Raw genomic sequence first — 17,498 nt, forward strand, 5'->3', positions numbered from 1 at the left:
TTGCGCCACGGAGACAGTCCTGCTTTACTCTCACCACCATCAGAACATACCTTCAAAGCTATCAGCCCAAAGAAAAAAAAAGCGCTGCACCACCGCCGGGTGGGCTCGAAACTCCAACCTTTCGGTAAACAGCCGATCGCGCTAGCCAATTGCGCCACGGAGACAGTCCTGCTCCACTCTCACCACCTACAGAACATATCTTCAAAGCTATCAGCCCAAAGAAAAAAAAGCGCCGCACCACCACCGGGTGGGCTCGAACCTCCAACTTTTCGGTTAACAGCCGATCACGCTAGGCAATTGCGCCATGGAGACAGTCCTGCTCCCCTCTCACCTCCATCAGAACATATCTTCAAAGCTATCAGCCCACAGAAAAAAAAGCGCCGCACAACCACCGGGTAGGCTCGAACCTCCAACTTTTCGGTTAACAGCCGATCGCGCTAGCCAATTGCGCCACGGAGACAGTCCTGCTCCACTCTCACCACCATAAGAACATATCTTCAAAGCTATCAGCCCAAAGAAAAAAAAGCACCGCACCACCACCGGGTGGGCTCGAACCTTCAACTTTTCGGTTTACAGCCGATCACGCTTGCCAATTGCGCCACGGAGACAGTCCTGCTCCACTCTCACCACCATCAGAACATATCTTCAAAGCTATCAGCCCAAAGAAAAACAAGCGCCATACCACCACCGGGTGGGCTCGAACCTCCGATTGTTTGGTTAACAGCCGATCGCGCTAGCCAATTGCGCCACGGAGACAGTCCTGCTCCAGTCTCACCACCATCAGAACATACCTTCAAAGCTATCAGTCCAAAGAAAAAAAAGCGTCGCACCACCGCCGGGTGGGCTCGAACCTCCAACTTTTCGGTTAACAGCCGATCACGCTAGCCATTGCGCCACGGAGACAGTCCTGCTCCCCTCTCACCTCCATCAGAACATATCTTCAAAGCTATCAGCCCACAGAAAAAAAAGCGCCGCACAACCACCGGGTAGGCTCGAACCTCCAACTTTTCGGTTAACAGCCGATCGCGCTAGCAAATTGCGCCACGGAGACAGTCCTGCTCCACTCTCACCACCATAAGAACATATCTTCAAAGCTATCAGCCCCAAAAAAAAAAGCGCCGCACCACCACCGGGTGGGCTCGAACCTCCGACTTTTCGGTTAACAGCCGATCGCGCTAGCCAATTGCGCCACGGAGACAGTCCTGCTCCACTCTCACCACTGTCAGATCATACCTTCAAAGCTATCACCCTAAAGAAAAAAAAGCACCGCACCCCCACCGGGTGGGCTCAAACCTCCAAACTTTCGGATAACAGACTATCGCGCTAGCCGATTGCGCCACGGAGACAGTCGTGCTTCACTCTCACCACCATCAGAACATATCTTCAAAGCTATCAGCGCAAAGAAAAAAGCAACACACCACTCCCGGGAAGGCTCGAAACTCCAACCTTTCGGTTAACAGCCGATCGCGCTAGCCAATTGCGCCACGGAGACAGTCCTGCTTTACTCTCACCACCATCAGAACATACCTTCAAAGCTATCAGCCCAAAGAAAAAAAAGCGCTGCACCACCGCCGGGTGGGCTCGAAACTCCAACCTTTCGGTAAACAGCCGATCGCGCTAGCCAATTGCGCCACGGAGACAGTCCTGCTCCACTCTCACCACCTACAGAACATATCTTCAAAGCTATCAGCCCAAAGAAAAAAAAGCGCCGCACCACCACCGGGTGGGCTCGAACCTCCAACTTTTCGGTTAACAGCCGATCACGCTAGGCAATTGCGCCATGGAGACAGTCCTGCTCCCCTCTCACCTCCATCAGAACATATCTTCAAAGCTATCAGCCCACAGAAAAAAAAGCGCCGCACAACCACCGGGTAGGCTCGAACCTCCAACCTTTCGGTTAACAGCCGATCACGCTAGCCCATTGCGCCACGGAGACAGTCGTGCTACACTCTCACCACCGTCAGATCATACCTTCAAAGCTATCAGCGCAAAGAAAAAAAAGCACCGCACCACCACCGGGTGGGCTCGAACCTCCAACCTTTCGGTTAACAGCCGATCGCGCTAGCCAACTGCGCCACGGAGACAGTCGTGATCCACTCTCACCACCATCAGAACATATCTTCAAAGCTATCAGCGCAAAGAAAAAAGCAACACACCCCACTCGGGAGGGCTCGAACCTCCAACTTTTCGGTTAACTGCCGATCGCGCTAGCGAATTGTGCCACGGGGACCGTCCTGCTCCACTCTCACCACCATCAGAACATATCTTCAAAGCTATCAGCACAAAGAAAGAAAAGCGCCGCACCACCACCGGTTGGGCTCGAACCTCCAACCTTTCGGTTAACAGCCGATCGCGCTAGCCAACTGCGCCACGGAGACAGTCGTGATCCACTCTCACCACCATCAGAACATATCTTAAAGCTATCAGCGCAAAGAAAAAAGCAACACACCACTCCCGGGAGGGCTCGAAACTCCAACCTTTCGGTTAACAGCCGATCGCACTAGCCAATTGCGCCACGGAGACAGTCCTGCTCTACTCTCACCACCATCAGAACATACCTTCAAAGCTATCAGCCCAAAGAAAAAAAAAGCGCCGCACCACCGCCGGGTGGGCTCGAAACTCCAACCTTTCGGTTAACAGCCGATCGCGCTTGCCAATTGCGCCACGGAGACAGTCCTGCTCCACTCTCACCACCATCAGAACATATCTTCAAAGCTATCAGCCCAAAGAAAAACAAGCGCCATACCACCACCGGGTGGGCTCGAACCTCCGACCGTTTGGTTAACAGCCGATCGCGCTAGCCAATTGCGCCACGGAGACAGTCCTGCTCTACTCTCACCACCATCAGAACATACCTTCAAAGCTATCAGTCCAAAGAAAAAAAAGCGTCGCACCACCGCCGAGTGGGCTCGAAACTCCAACCTTTCGGTTAACAGCCGATCGCGCTAGCCAATTGCGCCACGGAGACAGTCCTGCTCCACTCTCACCACCATCAGAACATATCTTCAAAGCTATCAGCCCAAAGAAAAACAAGCGCCATACCACCACCGGGTGGGCTCGAACCTCCGACCGTTTGGTTAACAGCCGATCGCGCTAGCCAATTGCGCCATGGAGACAGTCCTGCTCCACTCTCACCACCATCAGAACATATCTTCAAAGCTATCAGCCCAAAGAAAAAAAAAGCGCCGCACCACCACCGGGTGGGCTCGAACCTCCAACTTTTCGGTTAACATCCGCTCACGCTAGCCAATTGCGCCACGGAGACAGTCCTGCTCCACTCTCACCACCATCAGAACATATCTTCAAAGCTATCAGCCCACAGAAAAAAAAAGCGCCGCACAACCACCGGGTAGGCTCGAACCTCCAACGTTTCGGTTAACAGCCGATCGCGCAAGCCAATTGCGCCACGGAGACAGTCCTGCTCCACTCTCACCACCATAAGAACATATCTTCAAAGCCATCAGCCCAAAGAAAAAAAAGCGCCGCACCACCACCGGGTGGGCTCGAACCTCCGACCTTTTCGTTAACAGCCGATCGCGCTAGCCAATTGCGCCACGGGGACAGTCCTGCTCCAGTCTCACCACCATCAGAACATATCTTCAAAGCTATCAGCCCAAAGAAAAAAAAGCGCCGCACCACCATTGGGTGGGCTCGAACCTCCAACTTTTCGGTTAACAGCCGATCACGCTAGCCATTGCGCCATGGAGACAGTCCTGCTCCCCTCTCACCTCCATCAGAACATATCTTCAAAGCTATCAGCCCACAGAAAAAAAAGCGCCGCACAACCACCGGGTAGGCTCGAACCTCCAACTTTTCGGTTAACAGCCGATCGCGCTAGCCAATTGCGCCACGGAGACAGTCCTGCTCCACTCTCACCACCATAAGAACATATCTTCAAAGCTATCAGCCCAAAGAAATAAAACGCCGCACCACCACCGGGTGGGCTCGAACCTCCGACCTTTTGGCTAACAGCCGATCGCGCTAGCCAATTGCGCCACGGAGACAGTCGTGCTCCACTCTCACCACTGTCAGATCATACCTTCAAAGCTATCACCCTAAAGAAAAAAAAGCACCGCACCCCCACCGGGTGGGCTCAAACCTCCAAACTTTCGGATAACAGACTATCGCGCTAGCCGATTGCGCCACGGAGACAGTCGTGCTTCACTCTCACCACCATCAGAACATATCTTCAAAGCTATCAGCGCAAAGAAAAAAGCAACACACCACTCCCGGGAAGGCTCGAAACTCCAACCTTTCGGTTAACAGCCGATCGCGCTAGCCAATTGCGCCACGGAGACAGTCCTGCTTTACTCTCACCACCATCAGAACATACCTTCAAAGCTATCAGCCCAAAGAAAAAAAAGCGCTGCACCACCGCCGGGTGCGCTCGAAACTCCAACCTTTCGGTAAACAGCCGATCGCGCTAGCCAATTGCGCCACGGAGACAGTCCTGCTCCACTCTCACCACCATCAGAACATATCTTCAAAGCTATCAGCCCAAAGAAAAACAAGCGCCATACCACCACCGGGTGGACTCGAACCTCCGACCGTTTGGTTAACAGCCGATCGCGCTAGCCAATTGCGCCATGGAGACAGTCCTGCTCCACTCTCACCACCATTAGAACATATCTTCAAAGCTATCAGCCCAAAGAAAAAAAAGCACCACACCACCACCGGGTGGGCTCGAAACTCCAACCTTTCGGTTAACAGCCGATCGCGCTAGCCAATTGCGCCACGGAGACAGTCCTGCTCCACTCTCACCACCATCAGAACATATCTTCAAAGCTATCAGCCCAAAGAAAAACAAGCGCCATACCACCACCGGGTGGGCTCGAACCTCCGACCGTTTGGTTAACAGCCAATCGCGCTAGCCAATTGCGCCATGGAGACAGTCCTGCTCCACTCTCACCACCATCAGAACATATCTTCAAAGCTATCAGCTCAAAGAAAAAAAAGCGCCGCACCACCACCGGGTGGGCTCGAACCTCCAACTTTTCGGTTAACAGCCGCTCACGCTAGCCAATTGCGCCACGGAGACAGTCCTGCTCCACTCTCACCACCATCAGAACATATCTTCAAAGCTATCAGCCCACAGAAAAAAAGCGCCGCACAACCACCGGGTAGGCTCGAACCTCCAACATTTCAGTTAACAGCCGATCGCGCAAGCCAATCGCGCCACGGAGACAGTCCTGCTCCACTCTCACCACCATAAGAACATATCTTCAAAGCCATCAGCCCAAAGAATGAAAAGCGCCGCACCACCACCAGGTGGGCTCGAACCTCCGACCTTTTGGTTAACAGCCGATCGCGCTAGCCAATTGCGCCAAGGGGACAGTCCTGCTCCCCTCTCACCACCTACAGAACATATCTTCAAAGCTATCAGCCCAAAGAAAAAAAAGCGCCGCACCACCACCGGGTGAGCTCGAACCTCCAACTTTTCGGTTAACAGCCGATCACGCTAGGCAATTGCGCCACGGAGACAGTCCTGCTCCCCTCTCACCTCCATCAGAACATATCTTCAAAGCTATCAGCCCACAGAAAAAAAAGCGCCGCACAACCACCGGGTAGCCTCGAACCTCCAACTTTTCGGTTAACAGCCGATCGCGCTAGCCAATTGCGCCACGGAGACAGTCCTGCTCCACTCTCACCACCATAAGAACATATCTTCAAAGCTATCAGCCCAAAGAAAAAAAAAGCACCGCACCACCACCGGGTGGGCTCGAACCTCCGATCTTTTGGCTAACAGCCGATCGCGCTAGCCAATTGCGCCACGGAGACAGTCCTGCTCCACTCTCACCACCATCAGAACATATCTTCAAAGCTATCAGCCCAAAGAAAAAAAGCACCGCTTCACTACCGGGTGGGCCCGAACCTCCAACCTTTCGGTTAACAGCCAATCGCGCTAGCCAATTTCGCCACGGAGACAGTCCTGCTCCACTCTCACCACCATCAAAACATATCTTCAAAGCTATCAGCCCACAGAAAAAAAAGCGCCGCACCACCACCGGGTGGGCTCGAACCTCCAACCTTTCGGTTAACAGCCGATCATGCTAGCCCATTGCGCCACGGAGACAGTCGTGCTATACTCTCACCACCGTCAGATCATACCTTCAAAGCTATCAGCGCAAAGAAAAAAAAGCGCCGCACCACCACTGGGTGGGCTCGAACCTCCAACCTTTCGGTTAACAGCAGATCGCGCTAGCCAATTGCGCCACGGAGACAATCGTGCTCCACTCTCACCACCATCAGAACATATCTTCAAAGCTATCAGCGCAAAGAAAAAAGCAACACACCCCACTCGGGAGGGCTCGAACCTCCAACTTTTCGGTTAACCGCCGATCGCGCTAGCGAATTGTGCCACGGGGACCATCCTGCTCCACTCTCACCACCATCAGAACATATCTTCAAAGCTATCAGCACAAAGAAAAAAAAGCGCCGCACCACCACCGGGTGGGCTCGAACCTCCAACCTTTCGGTTAACAGCCGATCGCGCTAGCCAACTGCACCATGGAGACAGTCGTGCTCCACTCTCACCACCATCAGCACATATCTTCAAAGCTATCAGCGCAAGTAAAAAGCAACACACCACTCCCGGGAGGGCTCGAAACTCCAACCTTTCGGTTAACAGCCGATCGCACTAGCCAATTGCGCCACGGAGACAGTCCTGCTCTACTCTCACCACCATCAGAACATACCTTCAAAGCTATCAGCCCAAAGAAAAAAAAGCGCCGCACCACCGCCGGGTGGGCTCAAAACTCCAACCTTTCGGTTAACAGCCGATCGCGCTAGCCAATTGCGCCACGGAGACAGTCCTGCTCCACTCTCACCACCATCAGAACATATCTTCAAAGCTATCAGCCCAAAGAAAAACAAGCGCCATACCACCACCGGGTGGGCTCGAACCTCCGACCGTTTGGTCAACAGCCGATCGCGCTAGCCAATTGCGCCATGGAGACAGTCCTGCTCCACTCTCACCACCATCAGAACATATCTTCAAAGCTATCAGCCCAAAGAAAAAAAAGCGCCGCACCACCACCGGGTGGGCTCGAACCTCCAACTTTTCGGTTAACAGCCGCTCACGCTAGCCAATTGCGCCACGGAGACCGTCCTGCTCCACTCTCACCACCATCAGAACATATCTTCAAAGCTATCAGCCCACAGAAAAAAAAGCGCCGCACAACCACCGGGTAGGCTCGAACCGCCAACGTTTCGGTTAACAGCTGATCGCGCAAGCCAATTGCGCCACGGAGACAGTCCTGCTCCACTCTCGCCACCATAAGAACATATCTTCAAAGCCATCAGCCTAAAGAAAAAAAAGCGCCGCACCACCACCGGGTGGGCTCGAACCTCCAACCTTTTGGTTAACAGCCGATCGCGCTAGCCAATTGCGCCACGGGGACAGTCCTGCTCCACTCTCACCACCATCAGAACATATCTTCAAAGCTACCAGCCCAAAGAAAAAAAAGCGCCGCACCACCACCGGGTGGGCTCGAACCTCCAACTTTTCGGTTAACAGCCGATCACGCTAGCCAATTGCGCCACGGAGACAGTCCTGCTCCCCTCTCACCTCCATCAGAACATATCTTCAAAGCTATCAGCCCACAGAAAAAAAAGCGCCGCACAACCACCGGGTAGGCTCGAACCTCCAACTTTTCGGTTAACAGCCGATCGCGCTAGCCAATTGCGCCACGGAGACAGTCCTGCTCAACTCTCACCACCATAAGAACATATCTTCAAAGCTATCAGCCCAAAGAAAAAAAAGCGCCGCACCACCACCGGGTGGGCTCGAACCTCCGACCTATTGGCTAACAGCCGATCGCGCTAGCCAATTGCGCCACGGAGACAGTCCTGCTCCACTCTCACCACCATCAGAACATATCTTCAAAGCTATCAGCCCAAAGAAAAAAAGCACCGCTTCACTACCGGGTGGGCCCGAACCTCCAACCTTTCGGTTAACAGCCAATCGCGCTAGCCAATTTCGCCACGGAGACAGTCCTGCTCCACTCTCACCACCATCAAAACATATCTTCAAAGCTATCAGCCCACAGAAAAAAAAGCGCCACACCACCACCAGGTGGGCTCGAACCTCCAACCTTTCGGTTAACAGCCGATCACGCTAGCCCATTGCGCCACGGAGACAGTCGTGCTATACTCTCACCACCGTCAGATCATACCTTCAAAGCTATCAGCGCAAAGAAAAAAAAGCGCCGCACCACCACCGGGTGGGCTCGAACCTCCAACCTTTCGGTTAACAACAGATCGCGCTAGCCAATTGCGCCACGGAGACAATCGTGCTCCACTCTCACCACCATCAGAACATATCTTCAAAGCTATCAGCGCAAAGAAAAAACCAACACACCCCACTCGGGAGGGCTCGAACCTCCAACCTTTCGGTTAACAGCCGATCGCACTAGCCAATTGCGCCACGGAGACAGTCCTGCTCTACTCTCACCACCATCAGAACATACCTTCAAAGCTATCAGCCCAAAGAAAAAAAGCGCCGCACCACCGCCGGGTGGGCTCGAAACTCCAACCTTTCGGTTAACAGCCGATCGCGCCAGCCAATTGCGCCACGGAGACAGTCCTGCTCCACTCTCACCACCATCAGAACATATCTTCAAAGCTATCAGCCCAAAGAAAAACAAGCGCCATACCACCACCGGATGGGCTCGAACCTCCGACCGTTTGGTTAACAGCCGATCGCGCTAGCCAATCGCGCCACGGAGACAGTCCTGCTCTACTCTCACCACCATCAGAACATACCTTCAAAGCTATCAGTCCAAAGAAAAAAAAGCGTCGCACCACCGCCGGGTGGGCTCGAAACTCCAACCTTTCGGTTAACAGCCGATCGCGCTAGCCAATTGCGCCACGGAGACAGTCCTGCTCCACTCTCACCACCATCAGAACATATCTTCAAAGCTATCAGCCCAAAGAAAAACAAGCGCCATACCACCACCGGGTGGGCTCGAACCTCCGACCGTTTGGTTAACAGCCGATCGCGCTAGCCAATTGCGCCATGGAGACAGTCCTGCTCCACTCTCACCACCATCAGAACATATCTTCAAAGCTATCAGCCCAAAGAAAAAAAAGCGCCGCACCACCACCGGGTGGGCTCGAACCTCCAACTTTTCGGTTAACAGCCGCTCACGCTAGCCAATTGCGCCACGGAGACAGTCCTGCTCCACTCTCACCACCATCAGAACATATCTTCAAAGCTATCAGCCCACAGAAAAAAAAGCGCCGCACAACCACCGGGTAGGCTCGAACCTCCAACGTTTCGGTTAACAGCCGATCGCGCAAGCCAATTGCGCCACGGAGACAGTCCTGCTCCACTCTCACCACCATAAGAACATATCTTCAAAGCCATCAGCCCAAAGAAAAAAAAGCGCCGCACCACCACCGGGTGGGCTCGAACCTCCGACCGTTTGGTTAACAGCCAATCGCGCTAGCCAATTGCGCCATGGAGACAGTCCTGCTCCACTCTCACCACCATCAGAACATATCTTCAAAGCTACAAGCCCAAAGAAAAAAAAGCGCCGCACCACCACCGGGTGGGCTCGAACCTCCAACTTTTCGGTTAACAGCCGCTCACGCTAGCCAATTGCGCCACGGAGACAGTCCTGCTCCACTCTCACCACCATCAGAACATATCTTCAAAGCTATCAGCCCACAGAAAAAAAAGCGCCGCACAACCACCGGGTAGGCTCGAACCTCCAACGTTTCGGTTAACAGCTGATCGCGCAAGCCAATTGCGCCACGGAGACAGTCCTGCTCCACTCTCACCACCATAAGAACATATCTTCAAAGCCATCAGCCCAAAGAAAAAAAACGCCGCACCACCACCGGGTGGGCTCGAACCTCCAATCTTTTGGTTAACAGCCGATCGCGCTAGCCAATTGCGCCACGGGGACAGTCCTGCTCCACTCTCACCACCATCAGAACATATCTTCAAAGCTATCAGCCAAAAGAAAAAAAAGCGCCGCACCACCTCCGGGTGGGCTCGAACCTGCAACTTTTCGGTTAACAGCCGATCACGCTAGCCAATTGCGCCACGGAGACAGTCCTGCTCCCCTCTCACCTCCATCACAACATATCTTCAAAGCTATCAGCCCACAGAAAAAAAAGCGCCGCACAACCACCGGGTAGGCTCGAACCTCCAACTTTTCGGTTAACAGCCGATCGCGCTAGCCAATTGCGCCACGGAGACAGTCCTGCTCCACTCTCACCACCATAAGAACATATCTTCAAAGCTATCAGCCCAAAGAAAAAAAAGCGCCGCACCACCACCGGGTGGGCTCGAACCTCCGACCTTTTGGCTAACAGCCGATCGCGCTAGCCAATTGCGCCACGGAGACAGTCCTGCTCCACTCTCACCACCATCAGAACATATCTTCAAAGCTATCAGCCCAAAGAAAAAAAGCACCGCTTCACTACCGGCTGGGCCCGAACCTCCAACCTTTCGGTTAACAGCCAATCGCGCTAGCCAATTTTGCCACGGAGACAGTCCTGCTCCGTTCTCACCACCATCAAAACATATCTTCAAAGCTATCAGCCCACAGAAAAAAAAGCGCCACACCACCACCAGGTGGGCTCGAACCTCCAACCTTTCGGTTAACAGCCGATCACGCTAGCCCATTGCGCCACGGAGACAGTCGTGCTATACTCTCACCACCGTCAGATCATACCTTCAAAGCTATCAGCGCAAAGAAAAAAAAGCGCCGCACCACCACCGGGTGGGCTCGAACCTCCAACCTTTCGGTTAACAGCAGATCGCGCTAGCCAATTGCGCCACGGAGAAAATCGTGCTTCACTCTCACCACCATCAGAACATATCTTCAAAGCTATCAGCGCAAAGAAAAAAGCAACACACCCCACTCGGGAGGGCTCGAACCTCCAACCTTTCGGTTACAGCCGATCGCACTAGCCAATTGCGCCACGGAGACAGTCCTGCTCTACTCTCACCACCATCAGAACATACCTTCAAAGCTATCAGCCCAAAGAAAAAAAGCGCCGCACCACCGCCGGGTGGCCTCGAAACTCCAACCTTTCGGTTAACAGCCGATCGCGCTAGCCAATTGCGCCACGGAGACAGTCCTGCTCCACTCTCACCACCATCAGAACATATCTTCAAAGCTATCAGCCCAAAGAAAAACAAGCGCCATACCACCACCGGGTGGGCTCGAACCTCCGACCGTTTGGTTAACAGCCGATCGCGGTAGCCAATCGCGCCACGGAGACAGTCCTGCTCTACTCTCACCACCATCAGAACATACCTTCAAAGCTATCAGTCCAAAGAAAAAAAAGCGTCGCACCACCGCCGGGTGGGCTCGAAACTCCAACCTTTCGGTTAACAGCCGATCGCGCTAGCCAATTGCGCCACGGAGACAATCGTGCTCCACTCTCACCACCATCAGAACATATCTTCAAAGCTATCAGCGCAAAGAAAAAAGCAACACACCCCACTCGGGAGGGCTCGAACCTCCAACTTTTCGGTTAACTGCCGATCGCGCTAGCGAATTGTGCCACGGGGACCGTCCTGCTCCACTCTCACCACCATCAGAACATATCTTCAAAGCTATCAGCACAAAGAAAAAAAAGCGCCGCACCACCACCGGTTGGGCTCGAACCTCCAACCTTTCGGTTAACAGCCGATCGCGCTAGCCAACTGCGCCACGGAGACAGTCGTGCTCCACTCTCACCACCATCAGAACATATCTTAAAGCTATCAGCGCAAAGAAAAAAGCAACACACCACTCGCGGGAGGGCTCGAAACTCCAACCTTTCGGTTAACAGCCGATCGCACTAGCCAATTGCGCCACGGAGACAGTCCTGCTCTACTCTCACCACCATCAGAACATACCTTCAAAGCTATCAGCCCAAAGAAAAAAAAGCGCCGCACCACCGCCGGGTGGGCTCGAAACTCCAACCTTTCGGTTAACAGCCGATCGCGCTTGCCAATTGCGCCACGGAGACAGTCCTGCTCCACTCTCACCACCATCAGAACATATCTTCAAAGCTATCAGCCCAAAGAAAAACAAGCGCCATACCACCACAGGGTGGGCTCGAACCTCCGACCGTTTGGTTGACAGCCGATCGCGCTAGCCAATTGCGCCATGGAGACAGTCCTGCTCCACTCTCACCACCATCAGAACATATCTTCAAAGCTATCAGCCCAAAGAAAAAAAAGCGCCGCACCACCACCGGGTGGGCTCGAAACTCCAACTTTTCGGTTAACAGCCGATCGCGCTTGCCAATTGCGCCACGGAGACAGTCCTGCTCCACTCTCACCACCATCAGAACATATCTTCAAAGCTATCAGCCCAAAGAAAAACAAGCGCCATACCACCACCGGGTGGGCTCGAACCTCCGACCGTTTGGTTAACAGCCGATCGCGCTAGCCAATTGCGCCACGGAGACAGTCCTGCTCTACTCTCACCACCATCAGAACATACCTTCAAAGCTATCAGTCCAAAGAAAAAAAAGCGTCGCACCACCGCCGAGTGGGCTCGAAACTCCAACCTTTCGGTTAACAGCCGATCGCGCTAGCCAATTGCGCCACGGAGACAGTCCTGCTCCACTCTCACCACCATCAGAACATATCTTCAAAGCTATCAGCCCAAAGAAAAACAAGCGCCATACCACCACCGGGTGGGCTCGAACCTCCGACCGTTTGGTTAACAGCCGATCGCGCTAGCCAATTGCGCCATGGAGACAGTCCCGCTCCAATCTCACCACCATCAGAACATATCTTCAAAGCTATCAGCCCAAAGAAAAAAAAGCGCCGCACCACCACCGGGTGGGCTCGAAACTCCAACTTTTCGGTTAACAGCCGATCGCGCTTGCCAATTGCGCCACGGAGACAGTCCTGCTCCACTCTCACCACCATCAGAACATATCTTCAAAGCTATCAGCCCAAAGAAAAACAAGCGCCATACCACCACCGGGTGGGCTCGAACCTCCGACCGTTTGGTTAACAGCCGATCGAGCTAGCCAATTGCGCCATGGAGACAGTCCTGCTCCACTCTCACCACCATCAGAACATATCTTCAAAGCTATCAGCCCAAAGAAAAAAAAGCGCCGCACCACCACCGGGTGGGCTCGAACCTCCAACCTTTCGGTTAACAGCCGATCACGCTAGCCCATTGCGCCACGGAGACAGTCGTGCTACACTCTCACCACCGTCAGATCATACCTTCAAAGCTATCAGCGCAAAGAAAAAAAAGCGCCGCACCACCACCGGGTGGGCTCGAACCTCCATCCTTTCGGTTAACAGCAGATCGCGCTAGCCAATTGCGCCACGGAGACAATCGTGCTCCACTCTCACCACCATCAGAACATATCTTCAAAGCTATCAGCGCAAAGAAAAAAGCAACACACCCCACTCGGGAGGGCTCGAACCTACAACTTTTCGGTTAACTGCCGATCGCGCTAGCGAATTGTGCCACGGGGACAGTCCTGCTCCACTCTCACCACCATCAGAAAATATCTTCAAAGCTATCAGCACAAAGAAGAAAAAGCGCCGCACCACCACCGGTTGGGCTCGAACCTCCAACCTTTCGGTTAACAGCCGATCGCGCTAGCCAACTGCGCCACGGAGACAGTCGTGCTCCACTCTCACCACCATCAGAACATATCTTAAAGCTATCAGCGCAAAGAAAAAAGCAACACACCACTCCCGGGAGGGCTCGAAACTCCAACCTTTCGGTTAACAGCCGATCGCACTAGCCAATTGCGCCACGGAGACAGTCCTGCTCTACTCTCACCACCATCAGAACATACCTTCAAAGCTATCAGCCCAAAGGAAAAAAAGCGCCGCACCACCACCGGGTGGGCTCGAACCTCCGACCTTTTCGTTAACAGCCGATCGCGCTAGCCAATTGCGCCACGGGGACAGTCCTGCTCCAGTCTCACCACCATCAGAACATATCTTCAAAGCTATCAGCCCAAAGAAAAAAAAGCGCCGCACCACCACCGGGTGGGCTCGAACCTCCAACTTTTCGGTTAACAGCCGATCACGCTAGCCATTGCGCCACGGAGACAGTCCTGCTCCCCTCTCACCTCCATCAGAACATATCTTCAAAGCTATCAGCCCACAGAAAAAAAAGCGCCGCACAACCACCGGGTAGGCTCGAACCTCCAACTTTTCGGTTAACAGCCGATCGCGCTAGCCAATTGCGCCACGGAGACAGTCCTGCTCCACTCTCACCACCATAAGAACATATCTTCAAAGCTATCAGCCAAAAAAAAGCGCCACACCACCACCGGGTGGGCTCGAACCTCCGACCTTTTGGCTAACAGCCGATCGCGCTAGCCAATTGCGCCACGGAGACAGTCGTGCTCCACTCTCACCACTGTCAGATCATACCTTCAAAGCTATCACCCTAAAGAAAAAAAAGCACCACACCCCCACCGGGTGAGCTCAAACCTCCAAACTTTCGGATAACAGACTATCGCGCTAGCCGATTGCGCCACGGAGACAGTCCTGCTTTACTCTCACCACTATCAGAACATACCTTCAAAGCTATCAGCCCAAAGAAAAAAAAGCGCTGCACCACCGCCGGGTGGGCTCGAAACTCCAACCTTTCGGTAAACAGCCGATCGCGCTAGCCAATTGCGCCACGGAGACAGTCCTGCTCCACTCTCACCACCTACAGAACATATCTTCAAAGCTATCAGCCCAAAGAAAAAAAAGCGCCGCACCACCACCGGGTGGGCTCGAACCTCCAACTTTTCGGTTAACAGCCGATCACGCTAGGCAATTGCGCCATGGAGACAGTCCTGCTCCCCTCTCACCTCCATCAGAACATATCTTCAAAGCTATCAGCCCACAGAAAAAAAAGCGCCGCACAACCACCGGGTAGGCTCGAACCTCCAACTTTTCGGTTAACAGCCGATCGCGCTAGCCAATTGCGCCACGGAGACAGTCCTGCTCCACTCTCACCACCATAAGAACATATCTTCAAAGCTATCAGCCCAAAGAAAAAAAGCACCGCACCACCACCGGGTGGGCTCGAACCTCCAACTTTTCGGTTAACAGCCGATCACGCTTGCCAATTGCGCCACGGAGACAGTCCTGCTCCACTCTCACCACCATCAGAACATATCTTCAAAGCTATCAGCCCAAAGAAAAACAAGCGCCATACCACCACCGGGTGGGCTCGAACCTCCGACCGTTTGGTTAACAGCCGATCGCGCTAGCCAATTGCGCCACGGAGACAGTCCTGCTCTACTCTCACCACCATCAGAACATACCTTCAAAGCTATCAGTCCAAAGAAAAAAAAGCGTCGCACCACCGCCGAGTGGGCTCGAAACTCCAACCTTTCGGTTAACAGCCGATCGCGCTAGCCAATTGCGCCACGGAGACAGTCCTGCTCCACTCTCACCACCATCAGAACATATCTTCAAAGCTATCAGCCCAAAGAAAAACAAGCGCCATACCACCACCGGGTGGGCTCGAACCTCCGACCGTTTGATTAACAGCCGATCGCGCTAGCCAATTGCGCCATGGAGACAGTCCTGCTCCACTCTCACCACCATCAGAACATATCTTCAAAGCTATCAGCCCAAAGAAAAAAAAGCGCCGCACCACCACCGGGTGGGCTCGAACCTCCAACTTTTCGGTTAACAGCCGCTCACGCTAGCCAATTGCGCCACAGAGACAGTCCTGCTCCACTCTCACCACCATCAGAACATATCTTCAAAGCTATCAGCCCACAGAAAAAAAAGCGCCGCACAACCACCGGGTAGGCTCGAACCTCCAACGTTTCGGTTAACAGCCGATCGCGCAAGCCAATTGCGCCACGGAGACAGTCCTGCTCCACTCTCACCACCATAAGAACATATCTTCAAAGCCATCAGCCCAAAGAAAAAAAAGCGCCGCACCACCACCGGGTGGGCTCGAACCTCCGACCTTTTCGTTAACAGCCGATCGCGCTAGCCAATTGCGCCACGGAGACAGTCCTGCTCCAGTCTCACCACCATCAGAACATATCTTCAAAGCTATCAGCCCAAAGAAAAAAAAGCGCCGCACCACCATCGGGTGGGCTCGAACCTCCAAATTTCGGTTCACAGCCGATCACGCTAGCCATTGCGCCATGGAGACAGTCCTGCTCCCCTCTCACCTCCATCAGAACATATCTTCAAAGCTATCAGCCCACAGAAAAAAAAGCGCCGCACAACCACCGGGTAGGCTCGAACCTCCAACTTTTCGGTTAACAGCCGATTGCGCTAGCCAATTGCGCCACGGAGACAGTCCTGCTCCACTCTCACCACCATAAGAACATATCTTCAAAGCTATCAGCCCAAAGAAAAAAAAACGCCGCACCACCACCGGGTGGGCTCGAACCTCCGACCTTTTGGCTAACAGCCGATCGCGCTAGCCAATTGCGCCACGGAGACAGTCGTGCTCCACTCTCACCACTGTCAGATCATACCTTCAAAGCTATCACCCTAAAGAAAAAAAAGCACCGCACCCCCACCGGGTGGGCTCAAACCTCCAAACTTTCGGATAACAGACTATCGCGCTAGCCGATTGCGCCACGGAGACAGTCGTGCTTCACTCTCACCACCATCAGAACATATCTTCAAAGCTATCAGCGCAAAGAAAAAAGCAACACACCACTCCCGGGAAGGCTCGAAACTCCAACCTTTCGGTTAACAGCCGATCGCGCTAGCCAATTGCGCCACGGAGACAGTCCTGCTTTACTCTCACCACCATCAGAACATACCTTCAAAGCTATCAGCCCAAAGAAAAAAAAGCGCTGCACCACCGCCGGGTGGGCTCGAAACTCCAACCTTTCGGTAAACAGCCGATCGCGCTAGCCAATTGCGCCACGGAGACAGTCCTGCTCCACTCTCACCACAATCAGAGCATATCTTCAAAGCTATCAGCCCAAAGAAAAACAAGCGCCATACCACCAACGGGTGGACTCGAACCTCCGACCGTTTGGTTAACAGCCGATCGCGCTAGCCAATTGCGCCATGGAGACAGTCCTGCTCCACTCTCACCACCATTAGAACATATCTTCAAAGCTATCAGCCCAAAGAAAAAAAAGCGCCACACCACCACCGGGTGGGCTCGAAACTCCAACCTTTCGGTTAACAGCCGATCGCGCTAGCCAATTGCGCCACGGAGACAGTCCTGCTCCACTCTCACCACCATCAGAACATATCTTCAAAGCTATCAGCCCAAAGAAAAACAAGCGCCATACCACCACCGGGTGGGCTCGAACCTCCGACCGTTTGGTTAACAGCCAATCGCGCTAGCCAATTGCGCCATGGAGACAGTCCTGCTCCACTCTCACCACCATCAGAACATATCTTCAAAGCTATCAGCCCAAAGAAAAAAAAGCGCCGCACCACCACCGGGTGGGCTCGAACCTCCAACTTTTCGGTTAACAGCCGCTCACGCTAGCCAATTGCGCCACGGAGACAGTCCTGCTCCACTCTCACCACCATCAGAACATATCTTCAAAGCTATCAGCCCACAGAAAAAAAA

The sequence above is a fragment of the Rhipicephalus microplus genome, unplaced genomic scaffold (genome assembly GCF_043290135.1).
Source record: "Rhipicephalus microplus isolate Deutch F79 unplaced genomic scaffold, USDA_Rmic scaffold_13, whole genome shotgun sequence".
NCBI classification, from domain to species: domain Eukaryota; kingdom Metazoa; phylum Arthropoda; class Arachnida; order Ixodida; family Ixodidae; genus Rhipicephalus; species Rhipicephalus microplus.